Raw genomic sequence first — 19,350 nt, forward strand, 5'->3', positions numbered from 1 at the left:
TTGCCTCAGAAGCACCTGGAGAGCTTGTTGTAACCACGTGTTTCTGGGCCCCACAGGTCCTGGCTCAGGACCTCTTCAGAGTGTTGTTCCCAGGTGCTTCTGGTAGAGACTAAATTTAGAGAGCCATAGATGTGACAATGACTTTTTTCCCAGCTTCATGTAGATTATAAATTGGGAGTGCAATAGATCCTCTAGGTTCAACTCATCTGCCCTCTGTCTGGACTCCTGGGGTCAGTTTTTGGCAGGGTGGCTATCACATTATGGGACTGATCTTTAATTACTATCTTCCATTTTGTGTCCTATGGAATAGTCCCCTTTGGGGGACTACAGTGGGTTCTTTCTAAGCAAGGTTTCCTAAACCTGGCTGCTCATGAGATTCTCTGGCAAGTTTGTTCCTAACTCTCTGTGTGGCTGTGATTCAGTTGGTCAGAAGGGAGACCGAGGCATCTGTTTCTTTTTTTTTTTTTTTAAGTTTTTTTTTATTTATTTGACAGACAGATCACAAGTAGGCAGAGAGGCAGGCAGAGAGAGAAAGAGAGGAGGAGGCAGGCTCCCTGCTGAGCAGAGCTCAATCCCAGGACCCTGGGATCATGACCTGAGCCGAAGGCAGAGGCTTTAACCACTGAGCCACCCAGGCGCCCAGAGGCATCTGTTTCTTAATCAGCTTCCTTGGGACTCTAAGGCAGTTGGTCTGGGGATGATGTTTGGGTTCTAAAGGATTATTGGCCAGGAAGAAGTCCTCTTCACAGGGGCAGGGGAAGCAGGCCTGAAGCAGTGGCCCATGGGATTTGGTACTATCCTAATGTCGTTGGCAGAAACTTTTTAAATTGTACCAGGTGTCTCTTGATTGAACCCTTTTGTCTTCTCCCTTTTCCTTCTGTGGATGCCTAAAGCTGACTGATAAAGAACTGTCTTTGGAAAAATAAACTTTTCTTGATAGGAAATTTAATCTGCTGTAGGAAAGGGGACTCTAAAGACTAGGCAACCTCTTGCTTGTATAGACAGGTAACTCCTTGCCCACTGCTTAAGCCAGTGCATTTATATGTTTGTTTCTACTTACTATACTTGCTCAGGTGGATAGAAATCAGAGAAATGTAAAAACAGGTGTTATGAGTCACTGTCAGGAGGAGTCAAGCAGATGAACTTCTTAAATAGTTCTGATATTAAAGTTCTGAATTAATAGTGCAAGTAAGTGGAGAAATAAGATTTAACCTGTGGCAGTTTATTTCAGCCACACAATAAACATCATCAGGGACCGTTTGTCACCACTAGTGTGATCAACAGATGACCAACAGATGCTAAAACCATTGGATAAAAGGATTCGGGGAACAAGATATTCACAGGGACTCAAACCCTCCACAGATTTATTTGTTACCGAGAAAAGTACCTTTACAGTGACAGGATTTGGGTGGACACCACCTTGACCACATGATCAAACACAGCAACACCAGTAATGGACAGCTTATTACTGGGTGTCTCCTTATGAGTGGCAGTGCACAGTAGAAGACATCAGCTGGGTAGCACTTTTCCAAAAAAGGTTTCACCTGCATTGAATCATGAGCAAATAATCAGACAAATGTAGATGGTAGGACTTTTTTTTTTTTTAAGATTTTATTTATTTATTTGACAGACAGAGATCACAAGTAGGCAGAGAGGTAGGCAGAGTGTGTGGAGGGGAAGCAGGCTCCCCGCTGAGCAGAGAGCCCAACATGGGGCTCGATCCCAGGACCCTGGGATCATGACCCGAGCTGAAGGCAGAGGCTTTAACCCACTGAGCAACCCAGGCGCCCTGATGGTAGGACATTTTATAAGAAAACTTTCTGGACTCTTCGGGACGCCTGGGTGGCTCAGGTGGTTAAGCAGCTGCCTTTGGCTCAGGTCATGATCCCAGCGCCCTGGGATCGAGTCCCATATCGGGCTCCTTGCTCAGCAGGGAGCCTGCTTCTCCCTCTGCCTCTGCCTGCCTCTCTGTCTGCCTGTGCTCACTCGCTCTCTCCCCCTCTATCTCTGACAAATAAATAAATAAAATCTTTAAAAAAAAAAAGAAAACTTTCTGGACTCTTCAAAATGTGAATCCTAGGGACTCCTGGGTGGCTCAGTTGGTTAAGCGGCTGCCTTCGGCTCAGGTCATGATCCCAGCATCCTGGGATCGAGTCCCATATCGGGCTCCTTGCTCAGCAGGGAGCCTGCTTCTCCCTCTGCCTCTGCCTGCCATTCTGTCTGCCTGTGCTCGCTCTCTCCTCCCCCCTCTGATAAATAAATAAAATCTTTAAAAAAAAATGTGAATCCTATGAAAGATCTGCAAGGGCAAGGCACGGGGCTGTACTAGATTACAGAACACACGACGGTTTAAATGCACTTGTGATCCTTAACTGGATCCTGAATTGGAGGGGGTCACTTTTAGGGCCACTGGAAAACATATAAATATAGACTGTATATTAGATAATAGGACCAGACAACTGAAATTCCTTGGGTGCCATATGATGTAATGGATATTTGGCTAATGAGCTTGTTCTTAGGAGATAAAAAGTGAAGTGCTTATGAACAAAACGACATGATTTCTGCAACTTAATTTTCAAATGAGTAGACAAAAAAGTGTGTGTAGAGAGAGAAGAGAAAGCAAATGTGGCAAAATGTCAACAATTCTGGCGAATCTAGGTGAAGGGCATATGGGTATTTGCTGTACTGACTTTCTGACTTTCCCATGTAATTGAAATTTTTTAAATAAAAAAGTTGTGGCTGTTTCTTGAATGTATCCTGCCTGGTGTGTACCCCATGTTCCCTTCTGCACCAAGGCTCCATTTCTGGTGTCTTTGGTGTGACTTCAGATTATGTCAGGCAATGCACAGCCTCGGCAGGATGGCTACCTTTCCAAAAGTATACCACTTGGTTTTCTGTTTTCCAGATTCTCTGTAATATGATCATACTACTTAAATAGTAGCTAAAACAAACCTACCTGAAATGCTTTTTGGAACATGGCAGGGAATAGTAATAAATTATTTAAATAATGGAAAAATGATTTTTAAAAGTATATGGTAAGTGATGCAAGGGAGGAGGCCATGGCTGTGGGCCTAAATGGTGAAGACAAAGGCTCACATTTGATAGTGTGTTCCATGCACCAGCCACTGTTGCCAGGGCTCGTTTAATATTCAGTAAAGCACTAGGAGTTAGAAACCATCTTATACTATGGAGAGTGTAGCAGGGAGCAAGACAGTATGGAAAGGTGAAGTATAACATGTCTAAGATCACACATATAGGATGTGCAAAGCAGGATTTGAACCAGAAAGTTAGTTCTTCATGCCATTCTCCTAACCATGATGCTGTGTTGTCTGTCGCTCAGCCGATGTCTGGGCTGTTGGATGTCTCAGGCTGGACATGGGATTGGAGAGTCCTCCATATGGATGACTCCACTGGTTCGCATGGCACGTCTCACTCAGTCACTCCAGAACATCTGGAAAATAGAGGGGGCAGAAGCCATTCGTAATATTACGCAAATCCTCTTAAATCCATCCTTCTGTCCTTTAGCTTTTTTTTTTTTGCGAGGGGGAGAGAGAGTGAGTGAGAGAGCACAGGTGAGTGAGAGCACAAGAGCGAGGGAGGGAGAAGCAGCCAGAGTGGGAGGGAGAAGCAGACTCCCCACCCCACTGAGCGAGAAGCCCGATGCAGAGCTCAGTCCCAGGACCCTGGAATCTTGACCTGAGCTGAAGCAAGTGCTTAACCCAACTGAGCCACCCAGGCATCCCTGGTCCTTTAACTTTCATAGTTATGAAAAATATATATATATATAAGTACAGCTTGATAACTATTCACAAACTAAACACGCCCATATAACTAGCATCCAAATCAAGAAAAAGGCTAGTTCTCAGGGCACATATGAGTGATCACATTTTGGTTCTTGGGCCATACTCCTTGCTGGGACATTTCTTCTTGCTTGGAGGATGGAATAGGGAGTGAACATGAGCGTGAACTTAGAAGTTTAGCTGGGTTTTCCAACAGCCACGGAGTTTGCTAGGCCTAAAGGCCCCCAGCCTCAAAGAACTTCCTTAACATTAGAGTAAAACTAACCTTGACGTCACCAAAACCTGGAAGACTCTTGTGACTCATTCTGTGGACTTCAAAGGCTACACAGTGCTTTCTCAGTAGTTGGGCTGCCAACTGCCCATGACTACAGGTTATGGCACAGTGGCAATTGTGTGGTCAGGGGTCACTCAGCCTCATGGAATCACCTTCAAGGAGTAGAGGTGGGCATATGCACCAAACTGCAAAATGTGTAAACCTTGTGACCCAGAAATCCCACTTGAGAAATTTTTTCTGAGGGGCGTCTGGGTGGCTCAATCAGTTGAGCATCTGCCTTCAGCTCAGGTCATGATCCATGGGTCCTGGGATTAGGCCCCACATTGGACTCCCTGTTCAGTACAGAGTCTGCTTCTCCTCTTCTTCTCCCTCTGCCCCTCCCCACTGAACTCGCTCTCTCTTGCTCTCTATCAAATAAAGACAAAAACCTCTAAAAATTTATTCTGAGATCATTGAACATAGTAGCCAAGCTGTACAGACATAAATGTTCCTTAGAGTATTGTTTAAAGGGAGGAAAGCTGGAAACTATCTCAGGATCTGTTTACACTAGAGCGGTCTGTTATCTTACTATCTGTGATATCATGTTATAATAAGAAATACATATTTTGGTCTTTGTCCCTAGCTTTTGGCTAGAGCGCTTAAAACATCCATCGTTTTCTAAGTAATAAAGGTGTAAGGAGCTTCTTTTGTTCTTGGTCTTTGACCCCAATTCACGACACAGAGTTCCTCAATCCCTTGAAATTCTTAGATAACAGGAGTGTCTTTTGTTGTAATGCGGCAACTCTTAGGACTCCTGGATAGCTCTAGTATGGGGGCTAGTCACCTAAAAGACCAAGCCATGATTAGAAGCTTGGAATGTTCAGTCTCGACCCCCCTTCTCCAGGAAGGGGAGAGGAGCTGGAGATTGAGTTAATAATTGATCGTACCTGTATGATGAAGTTTCCAAAAAGATCCCGAAATTATGGGGTTCAGAGACCTTCCAGACTGGTAAACACATGAAGGTGCTGAAGTGGGGGTATACTTGGACAGGTCATGGAAGCTCTGTGCTCATTTCCACATCCCTTGCCCCATGCAATACATCTCTTCCATCTGGCTGTTCCTGAGCAGTATTTTTTCTTTTCTTTCTTAGTGAGCTATAATTGGCATAACACATTATATTAGTTTCAGGTATACAACACAATGATTTGTATTTGTCTGTATTGCAAAATGATCACAAGGAGTCTAGTTAACATTCCTCACCACACATAGTCACAAGTTTTTTTTCTTGTGATGAGAAGTGTTAAGATTTACTCTAGCAACTTTCAAATATATAATACGGAATTATTACCTGTAGTCGCTATGCTATATATTATATACCTCATGACTTATTTATAACTGGAAATTTGACTACTTTCACTCATTTAATCTGTTCTCCATATCTGTCAGGTTTTTTATTTTGGGGAGCGGGGTGGGGAGTTTGTTTGGTTTCACATACAAGTGAGATCACACGGTATTTGTTTTTTTCTGCCTATTTCCTTTAGTGTAACGTCCTTAAGGTCCATCCATGTTGTCATAAATGGCAAGATTTCCTTCTTTTTTATGGCTGAATATTACTCCATTGTATGTATACATCCCATTTTCTTTATTCATTCATCCATTGATGGATAGTTAGGTTACTTCCTTGTCTAGGCTATTGTAAATAATGTCATAATTGAGATGTATCCTTTTATAAGAAACCAGTAATCTAGTAAACTGTTTTCTGAGTTCTGTGAGCTGTTCTAGAAAATTACTGAAGCCAATTAAGGAGTCATGGGAACTCTGATTTACAGCCATTTGGTTGGAAGTACAAGTGACAACCTGGGGCTTATGATTGGCACTTGCAGCAGAAGCGGCCTTGTGAGACTGAGTCCTTACTTGTGGGGTCAGACACTAACAAGGAAATAGTGTCACAAATGAGCTGAATTGTAGAACACCCAGTCAGTGTTCCCAAAGAACTGGAGAGTAGAGTGGTGTGGACAAACCACACATCTGGTCACATAAGTGAGTACAGCAGTGGAGAAAAACAGTGCCTTTTCCTTTCACTACCATCCAGTGGAGCAATGTACAACCATTACAAACACTGCCACTGATCTGTATTCACTTAGCTGGACAGATTTCTGTGATGTGACATTGGGTGAAGAAAGCATGCTAACATATACAGTATTAATTTAATAAAACTGTCTATTTTTGTGTGTAGAAACATGTCTAGAAGGATGGTAACCAAGGTTAAGAGTAACTATCTTAAGGGCTGGAATTCAGATAATGTTTATTTTTTGTTTTTCAATTATATGCCTGTTTATTTTTTAAATATATTTAATTTATTTATTTGAGAGAGAGAGAGAGTACTTGAGCTGGGAGGGGAGGAAGAAGCTGGCTCCCCACTGAGCTGGGAGCCCGACGCAGGGCTCTGTCCCAGGGCTCCAGGCTCATGACCCGAGCCTAAGGCAAATGCCCAACTAACTGAGCCACCCAGGCGCCCCTATCTTCCAGTTTAAATTACAAAGTAATACAGGCTTATTATACAAAATTGAAACAACAAACAAGAGTATAAAGTAAAAAATGAAACTCTTTCCCATCAGTCCCACTTCTCAGATATAACCACTGTTAATGTTTGGCATGTATTCTTCAAGATTGTATTTCAAGCCTATATAATCAAACTCATCCTTTTTTCTTACTTTTTAAAAATAAAAATACACTCTACCCACTGTCCTGTGACTGGCTTTTTTCAAGTTTTCAACACTGTTTGGATTTCTTTTAACATCATTTTTTAAACTGGAAAAACAATAGTTATTTTTGTTTGGGGGAATAAAAGCACATCAGCCGGGACAGAACACAATGCATGTGTGATCTGAGTGGCCTAGTGAAGAGAGGCACAGGACAAAGGCTTCCTGTGTTCAGGTCACCATGCTAGCCAATATGGGTGGGGACACTGACATGCCCAGTCAGCCCAGGAAACTGATAGGTTCCTGTTCTCCCTGCATCTCTGAACCCAGAGAAGGACTGTTAGAGCTTGGGCTGGGGCTCAGGAAGGCCGAGACACTGGGCTGCAATCTGTCCCAGAGATGCCTCCCCTAAGCCAGGCCCCTAGATTCAGTATCATGGACCCAAGCAGGATAAGGCAGAGGAAGGCTACCCACTGCCATTTCAGAGGCCCCCTGCTACATGCTGGCAGACCACCACCCACAGCAAGGGCTTGCTACGATCCCTCTTGAAAAACACTCGAGTTCCTCTCTCTTTTCCTTTCCTGGTTCTAATTTCAATTGTCATATTCCTGGAGAAGGGGCTCTATGAGGGGTAAGAAATGCTGCTGGAACCTCATCAGAACTCTGCGGGGAGGGGGCAGGCCAGTCTCCTGGCCCCTGAGCGCTGGAGAGAAATCAAACAACAAGCCTGTCTACCCTGCAAGGCAAGACGATAGGCCTGGCTGTGGAGATCCAGGGCCCCAGGAGCCAGAGCAGAGCTGTGTCTGGCTTAGGGAAATCATTTATTTCCCACCGAGAGCACTATGAAGAAACTGGGCAAGAAAGCCGAAGCCTTTGCATTGGCAGATCACTGCGTGGTAGTCAAAACTGTTCCAGTAACCACACCAGAGAGTACACCCTGAGGTGGTGACTTATCCTGTGGTATTGGCCTGGGGCTGCTTCTTGGGGCTCACTGTCCTGTCCTCTGGGCAGGCCTTTAAAAAATTCACTCGTGGTTATCCTTTTGGTTTTTCTTTTCTGATAATAACACCCATGCGCTCTGCACAGAAAATTCTAAAATGGTAGGAAGGTCCTGAAAGGAAAATGTCAGTGATTCATGACTGTATCACCCTAGAACGGCCTCTGTGACACGTCCTCACCTACGTCCTCCCATCACCGACATGGACGTATATAGACTATTAACAGGATTAGGACCCAACTCTACACACTGTTGTAACATGCTTCTTTTCTTTTCTTTTAAGCCTGTTTCCTTTTTTCTTACAATATGCTTCTTAAGTGACAACATAAATAATATTAATCGCTTTCATGTATTATGTCAGATACTATACTAGGGGCATTAAATATATTAGGAAGTAGATAGTACTATTACCTCATTTCATAGATGAAATAACCAAGTCTTAAGATGTTCAACCTGTGTCCTGAGCTCCTGCTCCCTTCCACGCTATTGTCCAGCATCCTTCATTGAACAGTCCATTGGGAGCCATTAGAATGACAAAGAGTTCTAACTCCTGCAGAGGTGCTGAGTCTGCACCTAACTCTCCAGCTGCTGGGCTCGACCTGTCAGAGCCCGGCACTGCCCCCTGCAGGGAGCGCCCCTGAAATGCAGGTGCTAGAGACAAAGGAGCCACATTCTGCTCAGAGCCAACTAATTAAGGGGGCCAGGGATATAGGAATGAGTCTGAGGGTGAAGTACTCTAGCTTAATGCCTGTATGGAATAACCCTTTTTTTGGTTGTTTTTAGAGATTTTTATTTTTAAGTAATCTCTAAACTCACTGTGAACCCCAAGATCAGGAGTCACATGCTCTATGGACTGAGTCAGCCAGGCATCCCTCCAATAACCCTTTTCTACTAAGAATCTCCAAGCATTTCATGTGGTTCTCCAAGTAAGATACAGACCCATGCAAGCTAAGGAAATATGCCTCAAATCATGCAGCAGCTCAGCATGATTTTCATTCACCCCTCCCCAGCAAACCTCTGTGTACTGTGATCCTTCAGCCAGGGGCCGGGCATGGGCCCCAGCAAAGGCAATTCATTTCACAAGGCATCTGGCTATGCCGCTGAGATTTAAAGATGGCCATCCCTCCACTTAGGTAGTTATTCAGAAGTGGAAAATACTAAGTCAGAGGTCAGCAGACTTTCTCAGTACAAGGCCAGATATAAAATATTTTATGCTTTGAGGGCCACATAGTATCTGCCATGAACTATTCAGTTCTGCTGTTGTAGCACAAAATATGCCATAGATAATACATAATGGGCATAGCTGTGGTCCAAAAAAATTTTATTTACAAAAACAGGTGGCCACCAGCATTTGGCCTGCAAGCTGTATTTTGCCAAACTCTGCTTTTAGGGTTCGAGTCTTCCCTTAAAACACCTAAATTTAATATTGGGTAGACTATAATTTACATGCAAACCACTTAAATTTTAGGGCATAAGATCATTTCTCAGGGGCTGGCCGGATTTTTTTCCGCCAGTGGAGTATCTTTCAACTATTAATCTAATCTTGGGAAATTGCAGAAAAATCAAGGATTGTTTTGCCTTTCAGTTGGTCAGTATTACTAACAGATGAAAGGGAAAATATTTTACAGACCCATAGCAACCAGAAAAGAGGATAAATCAGGCTGAGGCAAAGAAAACGTCAAGAAAATTAAAACGAATATGAGGAAGAAAAATGATATTAATATAACCAGGCAGTTCCATTTGGCTTCAGTTAGCTGACTGGGGCAATGGGCAGCTTATCCAAACCAGGAAACGAGAGACCTCGACAGCTCTCAGTGGCATTGATAGAGCGTCTCCTTTCAGAAAGTTTTACTCGAGGCAAAGCTATTAAGATCACATCCACTTGGGACCTCTAGAAAGCAAGCCAGGTAAGCTGCTGCTGAGAAGCTGAACTGCAGCGTAGCAGTATCTCACACCTGGGGACACACTCTAAGCTCCTCGCTCCATCTTCCTGACTTCCTTCACTCACCTGCAGAGCAGGGGCGAGGAAGCACAGCCTGGTCGGCCTCCTGGGTCTGGAAAGAGAGCCCTGTGGTCCGCTGCGGGGCATCAGTACTGCAGAGGCTGCTGATGCCTCCAGCAGAGACGAGGGGCCCCTCCCTAGGCTGGAGAGCCTCAGAAGACACAGGCTTGGGCGGAGGATTATACTAAGTTAAGGTCCCTAGGGTTAGCATGGCAGGACTGAGAAGGATCTGGGACTCCCAAGTGCAGCAGGGGCCCTAGCACCTTCCTGGGAAAGAGCTACTCTCAGAATCAGACAGAAAGTCTCCAACTCTTCAAATCCAACCACATCTTAATTTAAAAAAAGAAAGGTGGGGGGAGGTGTGTTTCACGCCCCAGAATGGTCATTTCACCTTCCTCCTTCAAGTGCTTTCCACTGCCCTTGGAATCAAAGTCACTCATCATCACGACTTTAAGCACGTGCAGATGTGAGCTCAGCACTTCCCTGGACCTGCTCAGCCTCCTGGCTCCTCCAGGCACCGAGCCTTCTTCCAACTCCTCATATTCCTCCAGCTCCTCCCCTCCTCGGGGCCTACATACGAGGTTCTCCCTGCAAAGAATTCTTCTCCCCACTTTTTTGCCTTTAGTCCCGTCCTTGCCTGACTCTGCAATCTAAAACGAGTCCATCGGGCGCCTGGGTGGCTCAGTGGGTTAAGCCGCTGCCTTCGGCTCGGGTCATGATCTCAGGGTCCTGGGATCGAGTCCCGCATCGGGCTCTCTGCTCAGCGGGGAGCCTGCTTCCTCCTCTCTCTCTCTCTCTGCCTGCCTCTCTGCCTACTTGTGATGTCTCTCTGTCAAATAAATAAATAAAATCTTAAAAAAAAAATTAAAAAAAATAAAATGAGTCCATCACCCTATTCTTTGGAGCACCTTGACCTTTCCCTTTCAGGGACCTGATGGAATCAAATATTTCTGCACCCGTGTTTTCAGGGTTTCTTTCCAATGCCTAAAGGCAGAGACCCTATCTCTTTGTTCCATGTGGCTTCCTCAGCATCTGGCACAGTCCTTCGCATGTAGCACGCCCTTAAATAAAAAATACAACTAATGAAAAATAGCTCTTTTCCTCCTAGTGTTCTTTAAAATGGATCCTTGGGATTCAAGAGGCTATAGTATGCAAACCTATGCTGGTTAGGGTGTCCCTGGAGGCGTGCTCCGGCTCCTCACCAGTTACAGGAAATTCTGCCAGGCCCACCACCTCTCTGAGTCCATTTCTCCATCTGAAAAGTGGCAAACCAGTATCCTCCTCAGGCCACCTACTGTGGAGGTTAAATAAGAGAATGCAAGTGCCTAGGATAGCTTGGAGCTTAACAGCTACTGCTCTATCCACTTATTTTTAATTATTAAAAAAACAGGCACCTGGGTGGCTCAGTTGTTAAGCCTCAGCCTTTGGCTTAGGTCATAGATCCCATGGTCCTGGGATCAATCAAGCCCCATATCAGGCTCCCTGCTCGGTGGGAAGCCTGCTTTTCCCTCTCCAGCTCTTCCGTACTTATGCTCCCTCTCTCGCTCTCTCTGCCATTAATAAATAAAAGCTTTAAAAAGAATAAAAATTAAAAAAAATACATTTCTAAAAAAAAAAAGTGGAAAAATAAAAGAGCCGCAATAGGAAAAGACTGAACTACAAGTATAATTTTAACTTTAGAAAAGGTAGGAGGAGGGGCGCCTGGGTGGCTCAGTGGGTTAAGCCTCTGCCTTCGGCTCAGGCCATGATCTCAGGGTCCTGGTATCGAGCCCCACATTGGGTTCTCTGCTCAGCAGGGAGCCTGCTTCCCTCTCTCTCTCTCTGCCTACTTATGATCTCTCTCTCTCTGTGTCAAATAAATAAATAAAATCTTAAAAAAAGAAAAGAAAAGGTAGGAGGAGGCAAAACTCAAGAAAAGGACACAATTCCTTGACATTCCTTATATAGGGGTGCCTGGGTGGCTCAACTATCAGTTGAGTGTTCAACTCTTGATTTCGGCTGTCCTAATCTCAGGATTGTGAGATTAAGCCCCCCACCAGGCTTCACAGCTGGGCATGGAGCCCGCTTAAGATTCTCTCTCCTCGTCTCCCTCGGCCCCTCCTCCCCTCTTAAAAAAAAAAAAAAAGAAAGAAAGAAAGAAAGGAAGAAAGAAAGAAAAAACAAGACATTCCTTATATAAAACTTGACCTGCTGTCGATATCTGGTAAAGTCTCTCCAACTTCAGTTGGCAGGCTGTGTCCCTCACCACTTCCAACTTCAGAGCCAGGAAGCATGATGGATGGGTTCCTATGCTAACTATAAACTTCATGAGACACTGTGTAAAGGCCTGGTTTCTTTCTAGCCCCAAATATAGGCCATTTAACATGTATTAAAGATCTCTCTCAGGCCAAAAACCTAAGAAAAGTGATCAATTCTCAAGGACTCAAGAGAGCACTTTATCATTATAAAAACAATTTTATATAACAATCATTCTGTTGTTTGTTGAAAACAATGATAGTATCTCCTGGCCGATCACACAACAGTATTACTCTAATAATATAACCATTTGTCTCAAGGGGTATTGACATGTAAAATGTTCATTTCACCTAACCTAGCAATTGTACTTCTAGGAATTCATCCCACAGAAATTCTTAGGTAAGAGTACAAAGATACAGGGTGCCTGGGTGGCTCAGTGGGTTAATCCACTGCCTTCGGCTCAGGTCATGATCTCGGGGTCCTGGGATCGAGGCCCACATCGGGCTCTCTGCTCAGCAGGGGACCTGCTTCCTCCTCTCTGCCTCCTCTCTGCCTGTGTCTCTGCCTAATTGTGATCTCTGTCAAATTAAAAAAAAAAAAAAAAAGAATACAAAGATACACACACACACACAAGGATGCTCACTGCAGTTTTGTGGTAAGGAAAAATTGCAAATCATCCAAATGCCCAACAATGGGATACTAGTTACATAAAGTACAGTATATCTAGACAATAAAAAAGCCCAGTTAGAAAGAACATACTAACATGGGAAGATGTCCAAAGGATATTAAGTTAAAAAAGCAAGCAAACTACAGTATGAAAAGGCATTGTCCATTTTTTTTTAAAGATTTCTTTTTAAAATTTTTTTTTTATTTGACAGAAAGAGATCACAAGTAGGCAGAGAGACAGGCGGTGGGGGTAAGGGGAGCAGGCTCCCCGCTGAGCAGAGAGCCCGACTCGGAGCTCAATCCCAGGATCCTGAGATCATGACCTAAGCCGAAGGCAGAGGCTCAATCCACTGAGCCACCCAGACACCCTGGCATGGCCCATTTTTATAAAGTAATGATTATTCTATACAGATCTATGCATTGAAAAGGAAGTCTGGAAATAGGAACACCAGCGTTTTCTCAGTGGGAGGATGCCTTAGGAAGGATTTTCACTTTCTGGGCCATAAATCTCTAAGTTTTGGTTTTTATAATGAGCAAGTATTTCTTTTATAAGTGGGAAAAGGAAAGAAAATGTAAAAAAAAAAAAAACTCTGCTGGCCCTCATCTGTCAATACCACAGCGTTCAGTCAGCTGCAAGCTTTGATGGCTCAGGAAGCTCCACGGTGCTGCCCTGTCTCCCTACTTGGGCCTGAATCACAAATTGAGCAGACTCAGCACATGTCATGAGGTTGCCATTAAACAGCAGCCAGCCAAGGCACTTGAATTTCCACAGTGTCAGTTACAAGGTTGGGAGGCCATGTTTCTCCTCAAACTCAAGTGAAATTGCCTTGGAATTTGTGGTTAAAGCCTACCAATGGCAGAACGGAGAGCAGACAGCCTCTCCAGCAGAAGTCTATAGCATGGCTCGGAAATCAAGCCCTGCTGAGTTGGGGAATGGTTTCTTTTTAATGAAACCCAGAGAGTGGGGGGCAGGGGAGCAGTCACTGGCAATCTGAGAAGAAGGAATAAGCTGATCATAAAATTAAAAGAGAATGGGAAGTAAGAGAAACTGGCTGCAGAGTGGGAAGGAAAGAAGTTGAAGTGGTAGTTACTGATGTCTGTTCTACAGGACTTCCCAAATGATTCACACCAGAGGCTGGATTTGATTCTAAATCTCCTGTAGCAGGTGAAACGACAGCTCCTTTGTGCTCATGACTGGACTGTTTTCTTTCCACTTGACACTATTCCACTGGCCCTGTGTCCAAGTCAATACGCAAGGGTCCTCTGATTCCAGGTGGGGCAAGGGCTTCTTGGGTGGAAGCACAGACACTGTTTTGCCCACCTGGAGCCATTCCCCTCCTCACCAACCTCACACAACCTCAATTTCCTACCTCTGCCTTTCCTTGGCTGTGCTCCTCAGGGAACCAGGGCCCGTCCCAGCTGATCAGTAAACCAACACGATTGTCCCAACTTCCTGACATAACTCTGGCCAATGAGATGCCAGGGGAGATCAGTGAGGGCAGTTCTGTGAAGGTGTTGACTGGTCTTTAAAAGAGATACAGGACAGCACTGTCTCTTTTACTGCCTGTAGACTCTGTCAAGTGTGATTCCAGGATGCTAGGGATCATGGCAGCCATCTTTAGGGATGGCTGTAAGGGAACCCGTGTTAAAAAGCGAGCCGAAGTGCTGAGGAAGGCAGAGCAGGAAGTCAGAAAGAACTCAGGTCCTAAACAACTTCACTGAACAGAAGACAACCAACCCCAGAACCTGCCCGCCTCCGGATGACTTGCTATGTAAGACAAGTGCCATTATCGTTAAGCCGTTTCAGTCAGGATGTATACTATGATTTGTAGTCAAAACCTCCCAACAGACACAACAAGGCAGAACAAAAGGTGCCCACTCCATCTGCGTACCCTAACGATCTGACTTCTGAGCATAACTGTGCACCAGAATTACTAGGTGACAGATGCCCCCGTGGCCTCATAAGAAATTTTGCCTACCCAGAACTATACCTAATCTTTTCCTGCTTTAGAAGACTTTCCTGCTTTAGAGGACTCTATCCCACTCCATGTGATTAGAAACAAGGAGAGGGGAAAAACTTTAAACATAAATTCTGGTGCTCCATCTCAGCCACCACCAACAACCAGGGTGGTCACATGGCCGAGGCTGACCTCCCCTGAGTCCTTCCCCAAGACTGATGTAGGAAAGTTGGAAGAAAACTGCCTCCTGCCTGCTGGGACTACAAACCGAGAGAACCAGGAACTGACTGGTGACCCATCTTTCCTGACGTGTAGGGAGAGTCAGTTTATAGTATAAGACCAACACATGAATCAGAGCCCTGAGGATGCTGTTTGAACATACAGATCAAGCCATGCCTGAAACCTTGGACGACCCATTGACCTGAGCCATAAAGCCATTAAGGGAGTTTGATTTGGGTCTCTGTCATTTCTTATAACTAGAGGCAACCTGACTAAAACAAACACAAGCCTGCCCCACCCCCCATCTTGAATCCTTTATCTTCTCTGGATAGCCTCCTTTCCCAGGCCTCTCTCATTTCTACTTCCTTTTCTCTACAGCTCAACTTCCCATCTCTGAGCAAATGAACCAGCTGTCGTCTGGCTAAGTTACAGGAGTCTTCTGAGTCATTCTTCAGAGCAGCTTCAGAGGCAGCCTCACACGGCCCCACAACTGGGTGTGTGCACTGCCACCCACCGCCATCCTCCCCAGAGCCTTGTCCCTCTTCCCCTTGCCTACCACTGTCCTGATGCTTTTCCTAAGGCTGTGGATGCTACTTGGACCTGGAAAAGCAGGTTTCAGCATTCCATGTACTGGATGGCACTGCTCAGCATGTCCACACAGGCAGATAGGCGGGGTGCTCCACACACAGTCACCAAGTGTAGGGTAGCAGCAGGTGAGGCAAGACCATCAGACAGAGTTATAGTGCTAGTTACACGCCAAGTGTATCTGTGTGCACGTCAGATGTAAAATATGTGTTCTGCAGGACAGCATATGTGTAGCCCTTGCAGAGCATGGCCACTTGGGCCAGAGCAAGGCCTACACGTCACAAAAGAGGTTCTCTGCAGCATCAGCAAAGTGTGCCACGCTCGGAAAAGTCCTGAAAGGCCTAAACTTCGTCTTAATAAACAGTTACAATAGGGGCAATTATTCACATTTGAAAAAGGTTCTTCACCTAATAAAAGGAATGACTACAAAACCCCACTAAACGGCATGGGCCCTACTGCGTTTCAAATACAAGATGATTTGTATAAGATTTTGCAGGGACTGTCAGCTACATAAATCGAAAAGCCACAGTTGAACTGAATTCGTTTTTTTGGTTGTACAACGTGACAAACACAACAAGGTGATTTTATTTGTATCACTATTATTATTGATTTTCTGTGTGGAAAAAGATAATGGCACCAAATAAGCATCCTAACAGCTGAGACAAGCATGTGATTCAGGGACAAGCAAGGCATTTCCTTCCTAATAGGGCTTTGCTGTTAAATGACATCTTTATTGTCATTGCAAAAAAGGACCAAGGTACCTACCTTCTCTGTCCGTTTAAGGTTTTCAAAGAATAATAATAATAACTGCAGGTAATACATTGTTCTTCCTATATATCAGGCACTTTTTTTTTTTTAAACATTTTATTTACTTGACAGAGAGCAAGAGAGGGAACCCTAGCACAGGGAGTGGAAGAGGGGGAAACAGGCTTCCCGCAGAGCGGGGAGTCTGATGCAGGGCTCGATCCCAGGCCCCTGAGATCATGACCTGAGCCAAAGGCACATGCTTAACAACTGAGCCACCCAGGCACCCCATCAGGCACTGTTTGTAAGTATTAGCTCATATCATCTTCTCAGTAACTTTATGTGTAGTTACCATTATTATCTCTGTTTTCTAGATGAGTAAATGAGTTACACTGCCCAAAGTCAGGAGGCAGGGCTAAGAGTGAAGGCAGTCTGGGTCCAGGAGCCATGCTCTTCACAGTCATACTAGGCTGCCCCCTGGGCCCGATAGTTGTGCATGGGATGGTGAACAGTATGGGGAGAGGAGCAGAAATGGGGGCTACTTAGCTTAGTACCAACAAGTTCAGGCATATGGTGCTCAGGACCTATACAATGCAGTGAAGTGGGGAAAAAAAAAAAAAGAAAGAAAGAAAAGGAAAGAAGAAGGGATGGTGATTACAAGTGGACACAAGGGAGGTTACTAGAGAACTAGCCTGTGTCTTTTTTTTTTTTTAAGATTTTATTTATTTGACAGAGAGAGAGAAATATCACAAGTAGGCAGAGAGGCAGGCAGAGAAAGAGGGGGAAGCAGGCTCCCTGCTGAGCAGAGAGCCCAATGTGGGGCTCAATCCCAGGACCCTGAGACCATGACCTGAGCCAAAGGCAGAGGTTTAATCCACTGAGCTGCCCAGGTGCCCTGAGAAATAGCCTTTTTCTTGATTTGGATGCTAGTTATATGGGTGTGTTTAGTTTGTGAATAGTTATCAAGCTGTACTTATATATATATATATTTTTCATAACTATGAAAGTTAAAGGACCAGGGATGCCTGGGTGGCTCAGTTGGGTTAAGCACTTGCTTCAGCTCAGGTCAAGATTCCAGGGTCCTGGGACTGAGCTCTGCATCGGGCTTCTCGCTCAGTGGGGTGGGGAGTCTGCTTCTCCCTCCCACTCTGGCTGCTTCTCCCTCCCTCGCTCTTGTGCTCTCACTCACCTGTGCTCTCTCACTCACTCTCTCTCCCCCTCGCAAAAAAAAAAAAAAGCTAAAGGACAGAAGGATGGATTTAAGAGGATTTGCGTAATATTACGAATGGCTTCTGCCCCCTCTATTTTCCAGATGTTCTGGAGTGACTGAGTGAGACGTGCCATACAGAACATATCAGTATCCAGGAAAACAGATCTACTTACCCTTTGATGCACAGTTCCCACTTCTAGGAATACCAGAGATAGGCAAAACCATGAAAACACATTCACAAGTGGCTATTAATTGAAGTAGTGTTTGTGGTAACTAGCGCAAGTGTCTTCTTGTGACAGTGAAGGGTCCATGGGAGGAAGTGGAAATGTACGCATGCTTTGTCAAGCCTCTGCTTGGGTTTGATAAACTGTCCCATTGGCCAAAGTAAGTCCCATGGCCAAGCTTAGAGTCAGAAAGGGAAGGGACTACAAAGTTAACAAAGTCAATACCCTCAGAGAGGGTATGCCTTGGGGCCCTAGTGCAATGAGTTTACCATAGGGAACTTAACAGTGTTTCTTGTAATTCATACAGCATGATTTATAGATTCATGATCTTGATCGTATAAATAGAATACACTCTAAGTTAACAAGATGGCCTTAAAATGCATAAATCCAACCACTCTATTTCAGATATTTCAGTATACATTAGGCAGCTACATTTGGGAGTAACGAATCCTCACCATTCTGGGCAGTAAAAGATCAGATGGCAATGGCAGTAACAGCGATGAGGATGACCAGTGCGGCTGCCTCCTTGAGAATGTCTGTGGGTGTCCTCAGAGTTGTTCCTTAAAATGTCCAGCACATTAATCAAGCAAAAAATTCCCTTTTTCATATAGCCTAAAAATCCGTTGAATATTCAGGGATATAGAATCAAGTGTATGGTGGTGTTGGAATCAAAATAAAACTATGGCCATTGCACCTTAAAAAAGAAAAAAAAAGCAAATGTGGAAAAAGTATCTATAGTAAGTTTCACTTACATAAGAAAACGTGTTTTTCTTTATATTTTTAAATGGAAGGGTAAACCATAATATTTTTTAAATGACAATCTATGGGAGAAGGAGGAAACAGATGGGAAGGACAGGAAGCCAACTTCTCTGAATATATCTTGCTCTTAGATTTATGACTTTGGAATCATGTAAAAATTTACATAATTATAAGACAAATCAAAATGAATATTTTTCCTCTTTTTTTTTTTTTTGTGCTATAAGACAGATTATCACAAAGTCAGTGGCTTAAAAGAACACACATTTATTATTACCTCTTTGGGTCAGTAGTCTGGGTACAGCTTAGACCTCACCAGGGTCTCCCAGGGTCTCCGAGGTCTGAAATCAAGGTGTTTGCTAGGCTGTATTCTTATTTAGAGGCTCTACTGGGGATGAATCTGCTTCCAAGGTCCCTCAGGTTGTTGGCAGAATTTCCTTGTAGCTGTAGGATTCAAAGCAGTTTGCTTCTTCAAAGCAAGCAATGCAGAAGGGTGTGTGTGTGTGTGTGTGTGTGTGTGTGTGTGTGTGTGTGTTGGGGGAGGGGGTGTACAGTCCTTTGTTTTAAGGCTTTTCACCTAATTCAGTCAAGCCCATCAGAGATAATTTCCCTTTTAATAACTCAGAATTATTTGATTTGGCCTCACATCCATTAGGAAGGATGCTTTTTTTTTTTTTAAGATTTTATTTATTTGACAATGAGAGACAGCAGGAGGGAATACAAGCGGGTGGGGGGGGGTGCGGAGAGGGAGAAGCAGGCTTCCTGCAGAGCAGGGAGCCAGATGTGGGGCTCAGACCCCAGGACCCTGAGATCATGACCGGAGCTGAAGGCAGAGGCCTAAGGACTGAGCCACCCAGGCGTCCCAGGAAGGATGCTATTTATAAAAAACAAAAAAGGTGCCTGGTTGGCTCAGTCAGTGGAACATGTAACTCTTGATCTTGGGGTTGTAAGTTCGAGCCCCACATGAGGTGTAAAGATGACTTAAAAAATAAAATCTTA

At 44.4% G+C, this 19,350-nt stretch overlaps 1 protein-coding gene across 2 annotated transcripts in view; it reads left to right on the forward strand.

Moving 5' to 3' along the window:
• Window positions 1–19,350, forward strand: part of SUFU (SUFU negative regulator of hedgehog signaling) — a 111,850-nt gene that overhangs the window by 34,258 nt on the left and 58,242 nt on the right. The window lies entirely within an intron of this gene.

Source organism: Mustela erminea, chromosome 14, assembly GCF_009829155.1.
Source record: "Mustela erminea isolate mMusErm1 chromosome 14, mMusErm1.Pri, whole genome shotgun sequence".
Lineage (NCBI taxonomy): Eukaryota > Metazoa > Chordata > Mammalia > Carnivora > Mustelidae > Mustela > Mustela erminea.